The sequence below is a fragment of the Kogia breviceps genome, chromosome 1 (assembly GCF_026419965.1).
Source record: "Kogia breviceps isolate mKogBre1 chromosome 1, mKogBre1 haplotype 1, whole genome shotgun sequence".
NCBI classification, from domain to species: domain Eukaryota; kingdom Metazoa; phylum Chordata; class Mammalia; order Artiodactyla; family Physeteridae; genus Kogia; species Kogia breviceps.
In genome coordinates, this window is record NC_081310.1 from 190,025,789 (window position 1) to 190,046,992 (window position 21,204).

The window sequence follows — 21,204 nt, forward strand, 5'->3', positions numbered from 1 at the left end:
AGAAGGTCCACTTTATCCCGGGGTGGTGGGCTGGCAGCTCAAGGTTGCTTCATTTTTAGGTGCAAGGAATGAAGACTGAAGCCCTTGGGCTCTGTATCTCTGGCATTTCCTTAGACCACGTGCTGTGCAGGTAATACATGAAGGTTCTCACCTACACACCAGGTTGCTCCCTTGGAAGGGGGATTTTGCTGGAAACAGTGATAGTGATACTGGAAAGTACAAGAGCTTGGGAACCAGATGCGCCTGAGTTCAAATCCTACCTTCCCACCCCAACTCCCCATATATGTGGCTTTGGGAAAATAATTGATATATCCCGTGCCTCAGTATCCTCATCTGAAACATGGAGCTAGTAACAAGTCACACAGTGGTTGGTACACAATTATGGGAGGCTTCAGTTGCATAACCAAGGCACTGAGTTTCTCTCCTTCAGTTGACATCAAGAGCGCTTGTGCTCATCGGGCCCTCGGGATACAAATGAATTAATTCCTGGTCTAACATCTATCATAGACTCAAGCCGTTGGGAAAACTGCTCAGTTGTCCCTAGCAGTGCAGAGGAGGGTGAGTGCAGTTCTAATGCCGTTTGTAGGCACCCGAAGAAAGAGGGCGCGGAAGCGTGATGTTTCCTCACTCCAGCTTGGCTCCCCCAGGCGGCATTCCAACCTCGGAGAATCTCCCGGGGGCCAGGGGCGTGGGGGTGGGCGCGGCGGGCCGCGGCGTGTACCTTCCCAACATGGCGCCCCCCATAGGCCGCCTGCCGCGGTCCCGCCGCACTGACGTGTGTGCGCGCGCGTGTGTCCTGTGTGCAGGTCCCCGGCGCATGCGCGCTCCGTGCGGTCTTCTCCCGGCCAGAGCAGCAACTGCGGTGGCGGCGGCGGTGGTGACGGCGGCGGAGGCGGCTGCGGCGTTAGAGTGGAGGAAGATGGCGGCTCGGAGCGGCTCGGTGTCCCGCCAGCTGTGAGGAATCCCGAGTGCCGCAATCGCGGCCTGGGGCGGAGCGCCTCTGCTCAGGTCCTATCCCTGGCTCCCTCACCTTCTTCGCTAGCGGAGCGTTCCCGAGAGTGTGGCGCTGGCTGGGCCAGGTGAGGCCTCTTCCTCTCCCGGGGCCGCGGCGGGGTGCTGGCGGCTTATGCCCTTTATGCCACGGGTTTGGCGCAGGCCCTGCACCCCGCGCGGGGGTCGGTGCCGGCTGGCCTGGGGGCCTTGCTGTAGTCATTCTCGGCCTCCCCGGGTTAGGCAGGGAGGAGGAGAACCCCTTTCCAGGCAGCCTTTGGGATGGGGGCGAACCCGGCCTCTCCCCTCTAGCACGGCGGTTTTCGTCCCCTCACCGGAGCCACGAAAGGGTATGCGACCAGGGTAAGGATGGCTTTGGGGTGTCAAATTATCTTCCACCCCACCCCCAAATCTTTAACGCCTTTGAGAGGAGCCGGAGTTCGGTGCCCTCCAAAATTGGGGCTGCGGCGAGGGGCCAGCATCTCTGAAGCTTCAAAAGGAAGATTTTGGAATTGGCTTAAAAAATGAAACATAAGCAGCCTTTCCTACCCCTTAGTTTTTTGAGTGTTCCCCCAGAGAAGTAGGAACTGCGGATCTCCTTGATTGAGGCAGCAGCCCACGTTGTGACCGTGGAAGGCTTCTGGTGAGAACTGGTGCAAAGGGAACCGTGGAGGGTGGGAACCAATTTGTAAACGAAGAAAACAACAGTCGTAAGATCTTGATAGTGTCTGGAAAGTAACTTCGGGGCTAATGAAGTCCTCTCGATCCTTTGAAACCTTTGGATTGTTATATTCGGAATACCCAATTGCTTTTGTCTGTTAATCTCCCGAAATTTTATTAGGAAAATAAAAGCTTCATTTCTAAATTGCCAAAGTCTTTGGACTTTTCTCTGGTGGGATTCTTATTGCTCAGCGTGAAGATTCAGACACATTACCAGACCTCGCTTGCTGGCAGGGACATTGTACTATACTTACCCTTTTTGAGAACAACTTTTGTTGTTGTTGTTCAAATGCTAATTTGGAGACTCTGATTTTGTTTCTTTCAAGTAGGGAAGCCGGTTTGAAGCCTCGTGGTCTCTTCCTTGAGGAATGAAGGCTTCAGTTGCAGTTGTGCTACGGGAAATTGTTGAGATAGCATTGTCTTGGGCACACCAAATACCTTTTATAACTTAAATTTGTTTTGCTTGTGTTTAAGAATGATGACGTCATGGATTTAAAGGGACAAGGAAAATTTGAGAGGGAACTAGCATCATTTAGAATTGAACATTTAAGATCAGTCTGTAGCTTTTACAGTGAATAGTGATGCTTTGTTTCATGTCCCTAATTTTGAGCGTATTCATGTGTATAATCTGACTGGTTTCCTTTCTGTTATATGTTGTCATTTTATATCTTGTAACTGTTTGCTTTTGACAAGCCCAGTATGAATATATTACTTTATCTACATTGACCCATGGGTGTTTTGTCTACTTCAAAAAGCTTTTAATTGTTAAAATGACAACTGTTTAGTTTAATAGTAGCTAATTTTTTGACCATTTTTTTCTTTTCTTAAAGCTTTTTCCATAGAGATTTGTACATTTTCTTAGTGCCTTTGCCAAGGACATAAACCTAAACCATCGGGGCTTCCCTGGTGGCGCAGTGGTTGAGAGTCCGCCTGCCGATGCAGGAGACACGGGTTCGTGCCCTGGTCCGGGAAGATCCCACATGCCGCGGAGCAACTAAGCCCGTGAGCCATGGCTGCTGAGCCTGTGCGTCCGGAGCCTGTGCTCCGCAACGGGAGAGACCACAGCAGTGAGAGGCCCGCATACCGCAAAAAAAAAAAAAAAAAAAAAAACCTAAACCATCAACTTCTCCGTTTTAGACAATTGGAGTGCCACTCTGCATTTCAATTTGCTAATAAAGAGTCATGAAATTAATGCAGTAAAACATTCTGGTGGTTTGACACTAGACTTCTTGGCATAATGTGTTGCATCGTTGTGCTAAATCATCATCAGATATTGATGCAACTTCATGACATCCATGACATCATTCACTCTCCAGCATTTTGCCTTTTGCAATTTCTTGCCTTCTCAGAGTCACAAAAAAAGAGGATCAGGAAAAATAGCTTAGGATGCTTCTTAAATGTCTGATTTCTAGAAGAGCCTTCTCTAACACTGGTTTATATAGTTAAAACCCTTCTGTAGGACTCAGAGCTGTGTAATTGCTACCCATTGTGAAAATGCTAGCAAAACCTCTAGGTTTTACAAGAATATTGAGGTCCCAAGCAGTTATCTCAAAGATAAACAAATATGTGATTATCTTTGTGATTTCAGGGTTGTTTTAGTCAGTCTATGTAAAACTAGAAGCCATTTGTTTAAATAATGCCCTTCCCACTTCACAAGATTGTTAATGTGAAGCAAAAGAGTAATGTTTGTGAAAGTGCTTTGTAAAATAGAAGGTGAATGTAAGATTGATTATTCAATAACCAGTTTTATGAAAATACCTATTGAGAGCCCTCTGTGTGCTGGACATTTTGGGAAGTAGGTACTGATGATTCTAACAGCTTTTGGTCTCAAGTTGCCTGCAGTCTGGTTGGGGAGCCAGACTGAGAAACTAGTTAAATATATTATAGTATAAGAAATGCACTGAATCCAACCAAGGGAGTCAAGGAAGGCTTCTCAGAGTAAGGATGGCTTTCCTCTTTCCTGTTATTCTGCAGAAAAATATGCCTTTTGTGAGCAACCTGCTTTTTATAAAAAACTTAAAAGTTTTCTGTCACGAGTTCTTTTCCTCTTTTATTCATTCATTGTCATGATGCTTCCCACACATTATGCCCCAGTTATGGTTTCTGCATTCTCCAAAATCCACCAGTCTTGGGAGAACCTTTTTGAGAGTGAGTCATATGCACAGGCAATAAACACAAACATTGCAGCTGCAATTTAAAATATCTCCGATTACTGAGTGGTGACAGCTCTAGAGTGGTGATGCTTTTATTTTTGTTTTGTAAACTGGCACAAGAAGTACTGTATGATTTGAATTTGATCACATTCAGTTAATAAATGTTTAGTTGTCAGTCCCTTAGAATGTTGACTGTAAGTGATTATTAGTACTGTCTCCAGTCTCCCAATAATAAATAAAACAATAAGGTCCTTCTCCTTTTGAGGTGAAGCTGACAATTTAAGCCAGAAGTATACTAAACTATTTTATAGAATCTATTTATGTAGATTGAGCCTGCTTAGCATCTCTGATATTAATCTTCTGTTCGGTGCAAGTTCCTCATCTTAGTGCTATGGTATTTTATAATTAATTAGCAAGTTGTCACCTACATTGCAGAAATTTTATGGATTTTTGGATTGAGTGGAGTCTGTAAGTGGTGCAGTATTGAACACATACCATCTGTATCTTAACTGAACGTGAGGGCTTTAAGGTAGTGGTTGACAAGAAAGTGAAGGTGATGTGTTTGTTCATCCTTCTATATTGTGACAGTTTGTCACGTGTAGAAAGATATGACCTACAGACAAGTCATTTTAAAATTGCCCAGTATGAAGCTCATAACACTACAGCTTATTTTTTAAATTGTTTCTTGTGACATTCTTTTAAATGTCTTATAAAATTAGTGGTACTCCTGTATAGCTTAATTTTGCACTTATTTACTCATGCATGTATTGGAAAGCAAATTTGCTTTGAATTCGGATTCTTCCTGTATTAAGTTTCTACTTTTTAATTTCAAAAGTTTTCTCCTAGGCTTTTTATTTAATTTTTTCTAGTGTTGCTATTTTGTTTTGCTTCAAAGGTGGAAGTACCTTGTGGTACTTTGATGCTTGTTTATATATATAAATCTGGTAAATGTACAGATATTATATAAAGCAATAGTTACTTGTAAAGTTTTACTACTCTGGACAGTAACTTAGCTTAGATAGTAACATATTTTCTCTTGTCTCCTAGTAATATATAGATTTCAGGTAGTTCATTTAATTTCTTTCTTTTTTTTTTTTTTTCCTGGCTGCATTGGGTCTGGGTTGCTGCACCCCAGCTTTCTCTAGTTGTGGCGAGCAGGAGCTACTCTTTGTTGTGGTGTGTGGGCTTCTCATTGCAGTGGCTTCTCTTTGTTGCGGAGCATGGGCTCTAGGCGCACGGGCTTCAGTAGTTGTGGCACGGGGGCTCAGTAGTTGTGGCTCGCGGGCTCTAGAGGGCAGGCTCAGTAGTTGTGGCACACGGGCTTAGTTGCTCCACGGCATGTGGGATCTTCCTGGACCAGGGCTCGAACCCGTGTCCCCTGCATTGTCAGACAGATTCTTAACCCCTGCACCACCAGGGAAGTCCCAGTTCATTTAATTTCTATAAAGGCAAACAAGCTCCAGTTTTAGCTACTAATATTCCCTTAGAATATTTTAACATTTAGGATACTTTTATTTCAGCTATTTTAAGGAATTCACTGGTATGGCATAATCTTCCAAATTTGTGTTTCCTTTATTATTCTCATCTTAAATGTTTGATTCATGTTACTATCTAGAGAACAAGAAATTTTTTTCCAGAATGAACCTCTTGGTGCATTGTTTGGAGAAAGATTGATGTTAATTATAAATTGATCGATACAGTTTTACTAAATGTTGCCTCTCCCATCTGCTGGTTTTTCAGATGCAAATCAAGGGAAAATGGAATTTATCCTTCTGTTTCAGTATTTATTTTTAAAGCTTTTTTGCTAGTAGTCTTGCTGTGTTTTGCCAAAAAGCGACAGTGTCTTGTCTTTTCTTGGTTGATCCAGCAGTGTTACGTTTGCAGTCTGTTCTGCAGGACTGCTTTCTTAGCTTTTGCTTTGAGATACTTAGATAGATCCTTCAGTCTAGTCAAAATCAAGCAAGCTGCTGTCTTCCTTATTACTGAACCTGAAATTTTACTTTCCTGTGGATCCTTCAAATTTTGATTTGTCTGTCTTCCTTACCTTCCCCCACCTTTTTTTTTTTCCAGTAAATGCAGTTTTCTCTTCCAAGTGTGTTTCATAAATCATAATAGAATTTTGGACTATAATTCCCCATAGAGCTGCATAATGATGTGTGTGTTAGAATTTCACATTTTATTTAACTTATAAGTAACTTAATGGTAGTGAATGTTGAAGACGTTATGGTAGGTGAAATAAGCCACAAAAGAACAAATATTGTATGATTACACTTGTATGAGGTACCTAGAATAGTCTAATTTATATAGAGAGAAGGTAGAATGGTAGTTGCCAGGGGCTGAGGAAAGGAGGGAAAGGGGAGTTAACCTTTTAACAGATATGGAGTTTTAGTTTGGGATCAAAGTTCTGAAGGTGGATGGTGATGATGGTTGCACAACAATGTGAATGTACTTGATGCCACTGAACTGCATATTTGAAAATGGTTAAAATGGCAGTTTTTATGTCGAGGCATATATTAACACACACACAGAGGGGGCTTAATAGTTTACATGTGCTCTGTGGGCTGGCTTGATAATTGCTTATTGCAATATAGTAATTAAGATCATAGGCTTTGACCCCAGGTAGACCCAGGCCCCTACCCTAGTTCTGCTGCTTTCCTTGGGTATGCACCTTAGGTTCTCTAAGCCTCAGTCTTTTCATCTATAAAATGAGGATGATGCCCACGTTTTGGGACAATTTAATGTGGGAATACGTGTGAACTTCTCAGCACATTGCCTAGCATATAGTAAACACTTAAATCTTAAACATTATTATTACATTGTTTTATGGAACATTAAAACTGGGACAAGGGGAACTTGTGTCCTAGCTTCCTCATAGCATAGTCCAATGGCATACTTGTCCTGTATGCAGGCATACCTGTAGCAGGAATACATGTTTAATGGTTTCCCCTGTGCTTCCTTTTCTGTCTTTGATTGGAGAACTGTGCTTATTCATGTCTTCATTTGATACCACTGCCCTTATGTCTCTTAAGTCCATCTAGATGTGATCTTTCTTTTATGCCTCTTGGTTTTCCAGGGACTTTATAGAGCATATCCTCTAACTCAGCTGTCCGCGTGTTCACAACTGAGTCCATTGTTTCACCTCTTACCTCCCTTAACATAAAAACCTTTACTAACCAAGTTCCCTTCTCAATATTCCCATCTCTGTAGATAGAATACTTTTATTCTGGTCTGATAGACCATGAAACTGGGAGTCATTTGTTAATACCCTTTTTAAAAAAAAATCTTTTGTATCCTGCCATGTAGATCTGTATTATCTTCCTCAGTATCCCTTAGATTTCCCTGCTCCTCGTTATACTTACTGACATGACTAGACCAGGCTTTTATGAGCTGAGGGCAGACTGAAGTACTGCTATAGTTCTTAACTAGTCTTGTTGCCAGGGCTCTGCTACTTACTAGTTGTATGATCTCAGCTTCTCTCATCTTCAAAATGGGAGTTGCAATTCCTACTGCATGACATAACGTGTGCAATATTTAACTAAGTGTCTAACACATGGTAAACACTGCATAAGAAGTATTTGTTGTTATTTGAGTTTTTCTTCTTGGTAATTTTTGGAAATGATTAAGATTGAAGTGACAGTATTATAACAGACCAATCTTAAGGGACTACGATCTGAATGTTTCCCCTCTGATCGGGAACCTATGGTAACTCATTATTGCCTACTCCCTTACTTATCTTTGAAGCCTTCCATTTGGCCCTCACTGTACCTTTCCAGACTTATTTTACATGACACCCGTCATGCAGTCTGTTCAAGCCAGACTAGTCTCACTGCCTCTCATGTATATCATGTTCATTTTTATAACTGGAATATTCATTTTCTTAGGTAGGAGGCATTTTTTTCATTAACTACTCTATCCAGCTCTGTATAGTATCTCCTGTATGCTCCACCACTTAACCACTGTTGCCCTTGCACAATTAGGTTAAAGTTAATATCCAAAAAGAAAATTACTGTGCTATTTAATTCCTGCCAAATACTTAAAAGGGATATATCATGCAGTATAATTCATATGTAATATTTGTAGTGTCTTATATGCACATTTAGTACTTACGTATTAGGCACTCAAATATTCATTCAGTGTATGCATTTGATTCTTACGGGCTGATGTTCTTCATGAGCTTTCTGAGGCATTGCGTGATCCTAAATGTCTGTTGAGTCTTTTTTGCCTTTTTGTTCATTGGTCCATTCATTCAAAAAACATTTATTGAATGCTGTGTGCTAGGCATGGTTCAAGATATTAGGGTTGGGCTTCCCTGGTGGTGCAGTGGTTGAGAATCTGCCTGCCAATGCAGGGGACACGGGTTCGAGCCCTGGTCTGGGAAGATCCCACATGCCGCGGAGCAACTAGGCCCATGAGCCACAACTACTGAGCCTGTGCGTCTGGAGCCTGTGCTCCGCAACAAGAGAGGCCGCGAGAGTGAGAGGCCCACGCACCGTGATGCAGAGTGGCCCCTGCTTGCCGCAACTAGAGAAAGCCCTCGCACAGAAACGAAGACCCAACCCAACCATAAATAAATTAATTAATTTTAAAAAAAGATATTAGGGTTACAGTGAACAAAATAGGCAAGGGCTCTGATTTCCTGGATCTTACATTCGAGAATGAAGAAAGCAGTTAATGAATGAACAAAACTTCAGACAGTAATAAATACTTCCAAGAAAATAAAAGAGAGCTAGCTAAAAGGGAAGACTAATTGAGATTGGTTTAGAGAAGGCCTCAGTGAGAAACCGATATTCAGGCTGAAAGACACAAGGCAGAATGTTTAATGCTAAGTTTTGGGGACATAAGGAACAGCTAGTGCAAAGGTCTAAAGTATGAACCAGGATCCAGTTGGGATTCTCAAATTGCATTTGGCTGTTGTTTAGTTTCTGCTTCATAATCTATTTATTTTTTCTTTTGCTCAATGACACTGACTTTGTTTTTTGCGGTACGCGGGCCTCTCACTGTTGTGGCCTCTCCCGTTGTGGGGCACAGGCTCCGGACGCGCGGGCCCAGCGGCCATGGCTCACGGGCCCAGCCGCTCCGCGGCATGCGGGATCCTCCCACACACGGGCACGAACCCGTGTCCCCTGCATCGGCAGGCGGACTGCCAACCATTGCGCCACCAGGGAAGCCCGACACTGACTTTTTGAAGAGACCAGTCTGGTTCTCTGGTAGACTCTTCCACGTTCGTGATTTGTCTTACTATTTCCTTGTGTCAATTAATTTCTTCCTTTATCACCTTTTAAGACAGTTGACAATTTGCAATCCTTTGTGATACTGTGTATTTAAATTGTATCACACTTGATGTCAGCTTTTGCCATTATAATGATGTTGAATTTGATCACTTGGTTAAATGTGCAAGTCCTAGATCTTTCCATTGTAAAGGTTTTGCTTTACATGGATCAAGTAATCTGTGGGTAGCAATTTAATACAACACAATTAATCTATTCCATCTTTCATCTGTTGGTTTTAACGTCCATCAGAGATCCTTGCCTGAATCAGTTGTTTCATTGGAGGTTGCAAAAGGATGATTGTTATTGTTATCCTTCCACATTTATTAGCTGGCTAATAAATGAGGATCAACTGAGAATTAACTACTCAAAGTTTCTCCTAATAAGGCAGGGTGTTTTGTTTAATTCTTTACTTTTCATTGTAAATTTTCTTGGTGAAGAATTGGTCACCTCAGTGGTAGCAAATGAGTTTCTTTGCTATTTTCTGTATCATTGTAGACACGTGAATTTTTATTTATTCATTATTTTACAGTTAGTTACAGCCATTAGTCTCTGTAACGCAGAACTTTCACCAGTATGAGTGTCTTCAAGCTCGTGTTGTGTCCTTTTGACGTGCCCCGTGTGCCCTTTGGCGTGTGGGTGGTTTTCTCTCGCAAGATTTTCCAGGTGCTCCTTGTACTCTCTCTGTTCTTGACCGCAAATCAGTCATTTTTCTGGGAAGACCTAGTTACTTTTACGGAGAATGCTGTGAGAAACCAAGATCTGAGTGCTAGAATGCGCATTGCTTACTGGGTCTTCATTCTTTCTAGGTCCTTTCAATGGGCAGAGATAGGAAATATTTCCAATTTAATTTGAGTCTTGACAGGGTTCTTTTCTTTAGATTTTATCTCTCTTTCCTTAAACTGAAAATCTTATTTTTTAGTACTGTTCACGTTTATTTCTATACTAAAGTATACGTAACTTTTAATTTTATTTTTAAAAAATATTTATTTATTTGGCTGTGTCGGGTCTTTGTTGCAGCATGTGGGATCTTCGTTGCTGCGCACGGGATCTTAGTTGCAACATGCGGGATCTAGTTCCCTGACCAGGCATTGAACCTTGGCCCTGTGCATTGGGAGCGTGGAGTCTTAATCACTGGACTACCACGGAAGTCCCATAAGTAACTTTTAAAAATATAGTCTTCATATTGTTACTAACAAAATTACTGAGGTAAATTTAACATTTATTTGTGATTCTTTTTACCCTAGAACATTCTGTCAATATCCAGTCAAGAAAATGGAAAACATACTAGATATTTCAAATAGAGGAGATTTAATATAGGTTGCAAGACTGAGAGAGCAAAAAAGAGTAGGGCAGGGTGACTTAGAGATGAATAACTAGGGTGAAACTGGGACTTCCCTGGTGGTCCAGTGGCTAAGATTCCGTGCTCCCGATGCAGGGGGCCCAGGTTCGATCCCTGGTCAGGGAACTAGATCCCACAAGCATGCTGCAACTAAGAGTTTGCGTGCTGCAACTAAAGATTCCGCCCTCTACAACAAAGATCCTGCATGCCACAACTAAGACCCGACGCAACCAAGTAAATAAATAAATATTAAAAAATAAATAAAGTAACTAGGGCGAAACTATTACCTCAAGAGTTGGGAACAGAAGGGATAGATGGTATTACCAAACCTTTTAAAGAAAATGGAGAGGGGTTCACCCATGACCTCAAGCATTGCTGCCACTTTCAGATCTGGAACCAAGAACGGGAATTGCCAAGATATGCAACATGGCTGGTGCTTGGATCATCCTCTTCCTAATTTTTGTTAGTTTCTGGTTTATCCTTACAGTGTTTCTTTTTGCAAAAATAAACAAATAATTACATATATTCTTTTTTATCCTTTCTTACACAAAAGATTGCCATACTGTGTACACTGTTCAGCATTTCTTTTCACTTAATAGATCCCAGAGATTATGCCTTATTGGAACAGAGATGATCCCTAATCATATTCACAGCTTCATGAGGTGGATATGCCAGATTTGTTCAACTAGTCACTTTTTGATGGTAATCAGTAAGTAATACTTTACTGCTGATCTTTTAAAAATAGATTTTGGTGGGAATTCCCTTGCGGTTCAGTAGTTAGGACTCGGCACTTCACTGCCGAGGCCCTGGGTTCAATCCCTGGTTGGGGAGCTAAAATCCCACAAGCCGTGTGGCATGGCAAAAAAAAAAAAAAACACCTACTTTAAAATATATTTTGGTATGTGTGTTAGAAAGAGCATTGAGCTGATACAGGTTCTGTTTTGCCACTAAGTGCATGACCTTAAGGAAGTCACCTAAGTTTTTGGACTTCAGTTTCCTCATTTGTAGAATAAGGGTTAAATTGCTCCATAATCTCTAAGATCTCCTGCTATAATATTTTTTATTTTTCTGAGCTTTTTTTTTTTTTTTTTTTTGTGTGTGTGTTACGCGGGCCTCTCACTGTTGTGGCCTCTCCCGTTGCGGAGCACAGGCTCCGGACGCGCAGGCTCAGCGGCCATGGCTCACGGGCCCAGCCGCTCCGCGGCACGTGGGATCTTCCCGGACCGGGGCACGAACCCGTGTCCCCTGCATTGGCAGGCGGATTCTCAACCACTGCGCCACCAGGGAAGCCCTTCTGAGCATTTTATTAGCCATATTTTAAACCCATTGCTCCTTAAAGTATGTAAAGCATAGGAAAACTATAAACGAGAACGTAAGGTTAAGTTTTAGAAGTACTGCTGAGGGTTTTCTAAACTTGAATCTGCTCAGGTGCTTGTTAAAAAAATTAAGATTCCTGGACCCATCCCTGTTTTCTGAAGCAGTCTCTAGGAAGTGTACCTACTAGGTGATTTTTTTTTGTTGTTAAATGATCAAGCTTGTGAAACAAGATTTACCTCACGTGCATATGCCATTGTCCTTGAGGTTTCCTGAGGATAGGGAGTAGTCAGGACATTATCTACCCTTCATGAATTCCACTGCTCTGACGACCACCAGAAGAAGTATAAGTAGAAATGAAAATTTCCGTTCTCTTACAGCATCTTGTCAAAATGTACTATGTTCTTTGCAGAATATTTTTGTGTCAGTGAGGTTGTTGGTTCTATATGCAAACTGAGAGATTTGATAGGAATGCTGTACAATTGTAGAGTGCTTTGAATTCTGCTTCCTGAAACACTGTTTTCCGCATACTTCTCGTTTGCTCACATTTAGTGGATTCCTTCCTAGAGACTTCAGAACATATTGGGTTCCAGTTCTGGTTCCTTTTCTTTTTACAAAGCTGGCTAATTGTGGGCAAATGAATTTATCTGGGCCTCATAATCTTCATCTGTAAAGCATAACTGATAATATGTCCCTTATAGAATTGAGGTAGGGTTAAATGAGATAAGGCGCTTGGCACAAACTCTTAATACCTTTTGATTCCCTTTCCCCTCAGCTAGTCTTGACACCAGCTGCATTTTAATGATTTCTTAAGAAGTTGGTACTCAGAGTCCATGAACTGGCAACATTGGCATCCCCGGGGTTAGAGTGCAGGATGTCAGGTCCCACTCCAGGCCTACGGAATCTGAATCTGTAGTTTGAGTTGCACATTAAAATTTGAGAAGCATTGGAACCTTAAGAGATTTTCTTTTTGTCTGAATTCCTAATGATTTCATTGTTCTTTTTACCTTTGGCAGGTTGGTTTTGCTGCGCACTCTTAGCTAAAGCTATTTTAGATCAAATATGTGAGCGCGTGTTCAGAATAAAAGTTCTCCTGCAGGAGTATTTATGTATTATTATTAAATACTATTAAAAGTTAGGTTTAGGTAGATTTTTTTTATATTGTGAGAAATTCAGAAGAGTGCATAAAATATGTGCAGTGTAAAGAATAATTATAAGCAAACATCTGTGTAACCGCCATCCAGGTCAAGTGATAGAATATTGTCAGTGCCTCAGAGATACTCCCAGTGTACCCCTCTTTGATTACAACCGTTTCCTGTCTTAGAAGTAACTACTGTTTTGTCTCATGATAATGTCCTTGCTTTTCTTGATAGTTTTATCACCTATGTGTGTATCTAAACAGTAGTTTAGTTTTGCCTGTTTGTCAACTTTACATAAATGGAATCACTTCGTGTATTCTTTTGTTGTCTTCTTCTGGTCAGCATTAGAGATGTATCCATTTATTGTATCGATGTTCTTTTTAAAGTAGTAGAGCGCAAAAAAATTCTGGCAAGTTTTGAATAATTTTAGCTGTAGTATTAAACCTTGATTTTTTAAAAAAGAAAACAGAAATATTAATTCCAAAAGATATATGCCCTGGCGCTGGCCATGGCTGCAGTGTTCCTCTCATCCACTTTGGCCACCCGGCCGGGCGCAGAGCTGCCACCTCCACCAACGCCCCTTCCACTCCTCCGCAGTTCGAAATGAAGCTGTTGTCATTTCGGAAAGGAAACTTGCTAAGCGGATCAAGCAGGAAGTGCGGCAGGAGGTGGAAGAGTGGGTAGCCTCAGGCCACAAACGGCAGCACCTGCGCGTCCTGGTTGGCGAGAATCCTGCAAAGTCACTCCTGTGTCCTCAACAAAACCAGAGCAGCTGCCGATGTGGGAATCAGCAGTGAGAGAATTGTGAAACCAGCTTCAGTTTCAGAGGAAGAACTGTTGAATTTAATCAATAAACTAAATAATGATGATAATGTAGATGGCCTCCTTGTTCAGCTGCCTCTTCCAGAGCACATTGATGAGAGAAAGATCTGCAATGCTGTTTCTCCAGACAAAGATGTTGATGGCTTTCATGTAATTAGCGTAGGGCGAATGTGTTTGGACCAGAATTCCGTGTTTCCGGCTACTCCATGGGGTGTGTGGGAAATAATTAAGCGAACTGGTATTCCAGCCCTGGGGAAGAATGTGCTTGTCGTTGGAAGGTCAAAAAACGTTGGAACGCCCATTGCAGTGCTGCTGCACACAGCGGGGCTCACGAACGTCCCGGAGGTGACGCCACTGTCACAATATCTCATCGATACGCTCCCAAGGAGCAGCTGAAGAAACATACAGCTCTTGCAGATACTGTGGTCTCTGCTGCAGGCATTCCAAATCTGATCACAGCAGATACGATTAAGGAGGGAGCAGCTGTCATTGATGTGTGAATAAATAGAATTCAAGATCCCATAACTGCTGAACCCAAGTTGGTTGGAGAAGTGGATTTTGAAGGAGTCAGGAAGAAAGCCGGTTACATCACTCCAGTCCCGCGGGGTGTTGGTCCCATGACAGTGGCAGTGCTAATGAAGAACACCATTATTGCTGCAAAAAAGTGCCGCGGCTTGAAGAGCGGGAAGTACTGAAGTCTAAGGAGCTTGGAGTAGCAAGTAATTAACTATTGTGTCTTCTGTGTCATGAACAGCACTCCAGGCTAGTTCACGAGGAAAACCAGGCGGATAGAAATGCAATATTTATTCTACTTAAATGGTTTAAAACAATGCTTTCTATTTATTTGTAAGTTTAAATGGGTGGGTGTTTGCACACATAGCCCTGCAGTTGCCCACCAGGGAGCACGCCACTATCGTGCTGGGTCATGGGATGCAGCCAAGAGAAGCCATTAACCTACTGATTAACAGGGGGACACTGTCACGTTGAGAATGGCTGCCTCACTTTGTCAACCACTTCAGTTAAAATTCGTCTTTTTTAGGAGGGCAGCTATGCTTACCAGTATACCACCAATGCTGCACAAATTTGTCTTTTCTACGATTGCATTTCCCAAGTGCTATTCCAGTAATGAGTTGATGCTCACTTCAGGTTCCAAACCTTTTGAGTTCAACTGGTCAAACCAAAGGAAAAATGTTGCAAGAGAAAATTAGGGAAAAGGTAAAAAAAGAAAGAAGTGATGGTAGTTGAGTAGAAAAAAAATTACCCTAATTTAATATATGTATCGATTGATAACCAGAAAAAAAAGTTAATAGTTAATAGTCTCCTAAGCTGTCATTTTGTAGCTTAGTCATTGGGAAAATGTTTGGGGTTGTTTCATTTGCTATTAGCCCTCGTTTTATGTTCGTTACCATTCCTGAGGTTTCCCCATTTTAGTTTTCTAGGATTGAAAGGCTTATTTTATAAATTATTCATGTGTGTTGTCATATTTGACTTTCCTACATCCTTAAACTTCACTGTCAAATTTTTATACGGTTGGAGGTGTCTGTATGGTTTCTTTAGCGTATCTTGAAACCTGTATTTGGAAAACATAACTTGGGCTTGATGATCATTAGGGCAGCTTCTACAAGTGTGCAACTTTCTTTTCTGCCAAAGAAATGTCAACAGCTGCCAGCTTTTCTCTGATGCACCTGTTGTCTTTCCTTGATTGATTTTTGAGAACTTGAGTTTATACTGAATTTAATCAGACTTTCTGATTAAAGGACTTTTTTGCTTCATTTTGTTTTTTTTAAAATAAAACACTTCTGGCTGGTAAAAAAAAAAAGATATATGCACCTCAATGTTCATAGCAGTATTATTTATAACAGCCAAGATATGAAAGCAACCTAAGTGTTCATCAGTGGATGAATGGATAAAGAACATGTGGTGTACACACACACACACACACACACACACACACACACAGTCACTCACTCACACCATAATACTACTCAGCCATAAAAATGAATGAAATTTTGCCATTTGTGACAACATGGATGGACTTGGAGGGTATTATGCTTAGTGAAATAAGTCAGACAGAGAAAGACAAATACTGTATTATATCATTTATATGTGGAATCTAAAAAATACAGCAAACTAGTGAATATAACAAAAAATAAAAATTCATAGAGAACAAACTAGTGGTTACCAGTGGGAGAGGGGAGGGGCAAGGGTCAAGATAGGGGTAGAGGATTAAGAAGTACATATATAATAACCTTTAAAAATTGTGAATCACTTATATGATATTGTACATCAACTATATCTCAATTAAAAACAAAAAACCTTGATGCTTAGTTTTCTTTGGAAAACACCCATTTATACAGTTTGGTTTTTTTCTCCTCTACTTAAAGATACATAGCTGTAATATCTAAACCACTGTGCACTTTGTTTCTAAATATTACAAAATTGCTAGTTTTGTTATATTTATTTTTGGCAGGAATATTATACACTCTCTTGGGTGTCTTCTGTTTTAAAATTAGGCTGTAGAGGGGACTTCTCTGGTGGTCCAGTGGCTAAGACTCTGGGCTCCCAATGCAGGGAGCCTGGGTTTGATCCCTGGTCAGGGAACTAGATCCTGCATGCTGCAACTAAAGATCTGTCATGTGGCAGTGAAGATCCCACGTGCTGCAGCTAAAACCTGGCTCAGCCAGATAGATAGATAAATATTTTAATAAAATAAAATTACACTGTAGAATAGTCTACTTTTATTTATATTTATTTATTTTTGGCTGCTTTGGGTCTTAGTTGTGGCATGTGGGCTGTTTGTTGCAGCGCGTGGGCTTCTCTCTAGTTGTGGTGCGTGGGCTCAGTAGTTGTGGCGCGCAGGCTTAGGTTGCCCTGCAGCATGTGGGATCTTAGTTCCCTGACCAGGGATCGAACTCACGTCCCCTGCATTGGAAGGCGGATTCTTAACCACCGGACCACCAGGGAAGTCCCTATTCTACTTTTAAATATGTATTTTTACATTTAAAAATCAGAACCAAGTTGAATTTACTGAAAATTTGGGAGACATTTTTACAAATTACAGAATAGATTTTTGTTGTAATCAATTCACATAAGTGAATCCTTTTTTACAAACTGCCACAGATAACTACTTTTGACAGTTTGAAATGAAATTTTCTCTGTGGATACAAAAAAAATTAACTTCTGCATTTTTAGGCAGAAATGGCTTTTTAAATTTTGTAGTATGTTGTAGAGTATTGTCCACCTCCTTTTAACAGCTACTTAAGATTATGGTTGTGTCATAATATGTTTGTCTACTCCCTTGTGAATGGACATTTGGTTTGTTTCTATTTATTTTTTAAATTTGCTGTTAACAGTGCTGCATAGAACACCTTTTTTGCAATTGTGCCAAGGTTTACTTCAGACATATTTCTAGAACTAGAATGTCTGAGTCATCTGGCCTGTGCATTTAAAATGTTGATAGATAACACTTTAAAAAAGATTTTAACAGGTATGGTTTAGTTTTCCTTGACAGTCTTCAACTTGATCGGAAATTTTGAATTATTTTTATCTTAAAATTTATCTTTATTCCTTTGTCATTGATCCATTCTATTCATTTACACATTGTTTGCTACTTGCTAGTTGTTGAAGGCAGTATATATATGAATTAGACATACTTGCTGAGAAAGATGTGTACCTGATTATTATATATGGTAGAAAGTGAGAGGGAAATATAAAGGGAATTCCGAAAAAGAGATTCCTTCTAGTTGGAGAAATCAGGGAATGTTTTCCACAGTAGGTGGTGCTTGAGCTAGCCTCGAAGGATAGGTAGATTTGCACGTAGGAAATTGTTTCCCAAACAGAGAGCAACAAGGACAAAGGATTTTAGAGGTAGGAAGGAAGAGGCTCTGCTGAGATTCAGTTTGGCTGAATGATAGAGGACTAGACTGCAGTAGGGAGAGATACACAGAAAGAGAGCTTAGACCTAGATTGTGTTGACTTTAAAATGATACACCAGCTGTGGAAGACAGTTCTTCAGAAAATTAAACAAGGGACTTCCCTGGTGGCGCAGCAGTTAAGAATCCACCTGCCAATGCAGGGGACACGGGTTCGAATGCTGGTCTGGGAAGATCCCACATGCCTTGGAGCAGCTGGGCCCATGCGCCACAACTACTGAGCCTGTGTTCTAGAGCCCCAAGCCACAACTACTGAAGCCCACGCTCCTAGAGCCCATGGTCCGCAACAAGAGAAGCCACTGCAGTGAGAAGCCCACGCACTGCAATGAAGAGTAGCCCCCGCTCACCACAACTAGAGAAAGCCTGCGCGCAGCAACAAAAACCCAATGCAGCCAAAAATTTTAAAAAAGAAAAATTCAAGAGTTACCGTGTGATCTAGCAGTTCCATTTCTAGATGTCTGTCCAGAAGAATTGAGAGCAAGAACTGAAACAGATATTTGTATATCAGTGTTCATAGTAACATATTCACAGTAGCCAAAAGGTGAAAACAGCAAATGTCCATCAATTGATGAAGGGATGGAATGGAATAAAATGTGGTATATACATACAATGAAATATTATTCAGCCTTCAAAGGAATGAAATTCTGACACATACTACAACATGGATGAAGCCAGAAGATGTTATGTTAAAAAGTAAAATAAACCAGACACAGAAGGACAAATGTTTTATGATTCCACTTACATGAGATACCTAGAGAGGAGTCCAATTCATAGAGACAGAAAGTAGAATAGTAGTTACCGGGAGCTGAGGGGAATTAGTATTTTTTTTTAATGTGACTTTATTTGGAAATAGGGTCTTTTTAAAAAATTTTATTTATTTTTGGCTGCATTGGGTCCTCGTTGCTGCGTGTGGGCTTTCTGCGGTTGCCTCGAGCGGAGGCTACTCTTCCTTGCAGTGCGCGGGCTTCTCATTGTGGTGGCTTCTCTTGTTGTGAAGCACAGGCTCTAGGCGCGTGGGCTTCAGTAGTTGTGGCACGCGGGCTCTAGTTGTGGCGCACGGGCATAGTTGCTCTGCAACATGTGGGATCTTCCCAGACCAGTGCTCGAACCCATGTCCCCTGCATTAGCAGGTGGAGTCTTAACCGCTGTGCCACCAGGGAAGCCCGGGAGTTAGTATTTAATGGGTATGGAGTTTCCATTTGGGATGATGAAAAAATTCTGGAGATGGATAATGCCATGGAAATGTATACTTTAAAATGATTAGAATGTTAAGTTTTATATGTATTTTACTACAATAAAAAATAAAAGTAAACACACAAAAAATGCAACGTTAAAGACCTTGAATATTGGGCTTCCCTGGTGGCGCAGTGGTTGAGAATCCGCCTGCCGATGGAGGGGACACGGGTTTGTGCCCCGGTCCGGGAAGATCCCACATGCCGTGGAGCGGCTGGACCCGTGAGCCATGGCCATTGAGCCTGTGCGTCCGGAGCCTGTGCTCCGCAATGGGAGAGGCCACAGCAGTGAGAGGCCCGCATACCACAAAAAAAAAAAAAAAAAAAAAAAGACCTTGAATATTAAAGAATTGGCACTGAGGACTCAGTGATCTAGATTTGCACCATGAAGATTAATGCTGAATCGAAGTAAAGTATAGATTTGGGAAGGAAGGAGTAAGCAGTGGGAAAACCAGCTAATTCTCTTCATTGTAGTAGTTTAGCTAAGAGATGATTTTGGCCTTTAGAGTAGCAGTGAGGTAATTGGAAGGAAGGGATAATATGAGGGAAATCTGTCAACTAATTAGATGTGAGAGGAAAGAGAAAAGGAAAAATAAAAGGGGACTTTAGGTTTTGAGTCAGGTAAATGGAAGGAAGGAAGATAAGTGGGTAGCTGGGAAAATGTTCAATAGGAATTTGGTGTCAACTGTCTAGAAGGCGGTTGAAAATAAGAAGATGCAGAGAGGTAGTTCAGGAATATCAGGCCTAGAATTTTGGAGTGATTAATTTGTCCATCCGTCTGTCCATCCAGCCATCTTTTTGAACAAATGTTTCATTGAATTTGCCTTATACCAGGCATAGAAATGGGCACATCAGTCTGTATCCTCAAGGATCTCACAGTCTAGCACGTCGCTCTCTTAGTAGTCATATTTGAAACCGTGCGACTCTCTAAGGAGAGAATGTAGCAAGGGCAAAGAAGGCAAAAATGGAATCTTGGGGTCCACCTCAACATTTGGGGTACCAAAGGAGAAAGGAACCTCAAAATGAGGGGACAGAGAGATAGTAGACACCAAGGGGAACATATAAAGTCATCAAGAAGTAAACTGAATTTGAGGTATCAAAATAGTGCTAAGAAGAAGTTGGAAAATTTCAGAATTTCTTTAAAATGAATTTGAAGTTTTGCTATTTTTATTTTGTCCATGGGAGTGATGACAATGTAATCTTGTTTCCTTTTTCTCTTCGCCATTTTTGATATTTTGTGATCCATAACTGATCGAGATAGAATTACATTAGTGTGCCAGTCAGCTGTGCTTTCAGCTTTGGATTTCCGCTCCTGTCAGCAGAAATTCCCACTTGGAACTTTTGTCCTTAGTTTTTACCTATAAATAAAATATTGTCGGGACTTCCTGGGTGGCGCAGTGGTTAAGAATCTGCCTGCCATTGTAGGGGACACGGGTTTGATCCCTGGTTGGGGAAGATCCCACATGCCACGGAGCAACAAAGCCTGTGTGCCACAACTACTGAACCTGTGTTCTAGAGCATGCGAGCCACAACTACTGAAGCGTGCACACCTGGAGCCCGTGCTCTGCAACAAGAGAAGCCACCGCAATGAGAAGCCCGCACGCCGCAACTAAGAGTAACCCCTGCTCACCACAACTAGAGGAAGCCTGCGTGCAGCAACGAAGACCCAACGCAGCTAAAAATAATTAATTTTAAAAAAATTTAAAAATAAAATATAGTCTTCCTTTAATCTAAATTGGCCAAGCTCATAATATACTTCTTTTTTATTGTGGTAAAATATACATAACATAAAATTAACCATTTTAGCCGTTTTTAAGTGTATAGCAGCATTGTGTATTCACATTAAAAAATTTTTTTAAAAAATTTATTTTTAAATAAGTAATTTAAAATATTTATTTATTTTAACTACTACGGACTCAGTAGTTGCATCACGTGGGCCCTAGAGCATGTGGGCTTCAGTAGTTGTGGCACATGGGCTCTGTAGTTGTGGCTCATGGGCTCTAGGGCTCACAGGCTTCAGTAGTTGTGGCTCACGGGCTCTAGAGTGCAGGCTCAGTATCTGTGGCACATGGGCTTAGTTGCTCCGCAGCATGTGGGATCTTCCCAGACCAGGGCTCAAACCAGTGTCCCCTGCATTGGCAGATGGATTCTTAACCACTGTGCCACCAGGGAAGTCCTGAAAGTATGTATTTTATGAAATGCATATTTAATGAATATATTTATTTCAATATATTAACTTTTAAAATTAATTTAATGAAAAAGTGTATCCATTATTACTTCAAGTAGTTTTTGG

At 41.2% G+C, this 21,204-nt stretch overlaps 1 protein-coding gene and 1 pseudogene across 2 annotated transcripts in view; both read left to right on the forward strand.

Moving 5' to 3' along the window:
• Nucleotides 1-21,204, forward strand: part of FBXO42 (F-box protein 42) — a 107,721-nt gene that overhangs the window by 13,862 nt on the left and 72,655 nt on the right. For both annotated transcript variants that reach the window (XM_067016562.1, XM_059073924.2), the window contains exons 2-3: nt 60-130; nt 807-1,079. The gene's annotated coding sequence lies outside the window, so the exon portion shown is untranslated. The remainder of the gene's footprint in view (nt 1-59; nt 131-806; nt 1,080-21,204) is intronic.
• On the forward strand, nt 13,434-14,532 carry LOC131762479 (bifunctional methylenetetrahydrofolate dehydrogenase/cyclohydrolase, mitochondrial pseudogene; annotated as a pseudogene).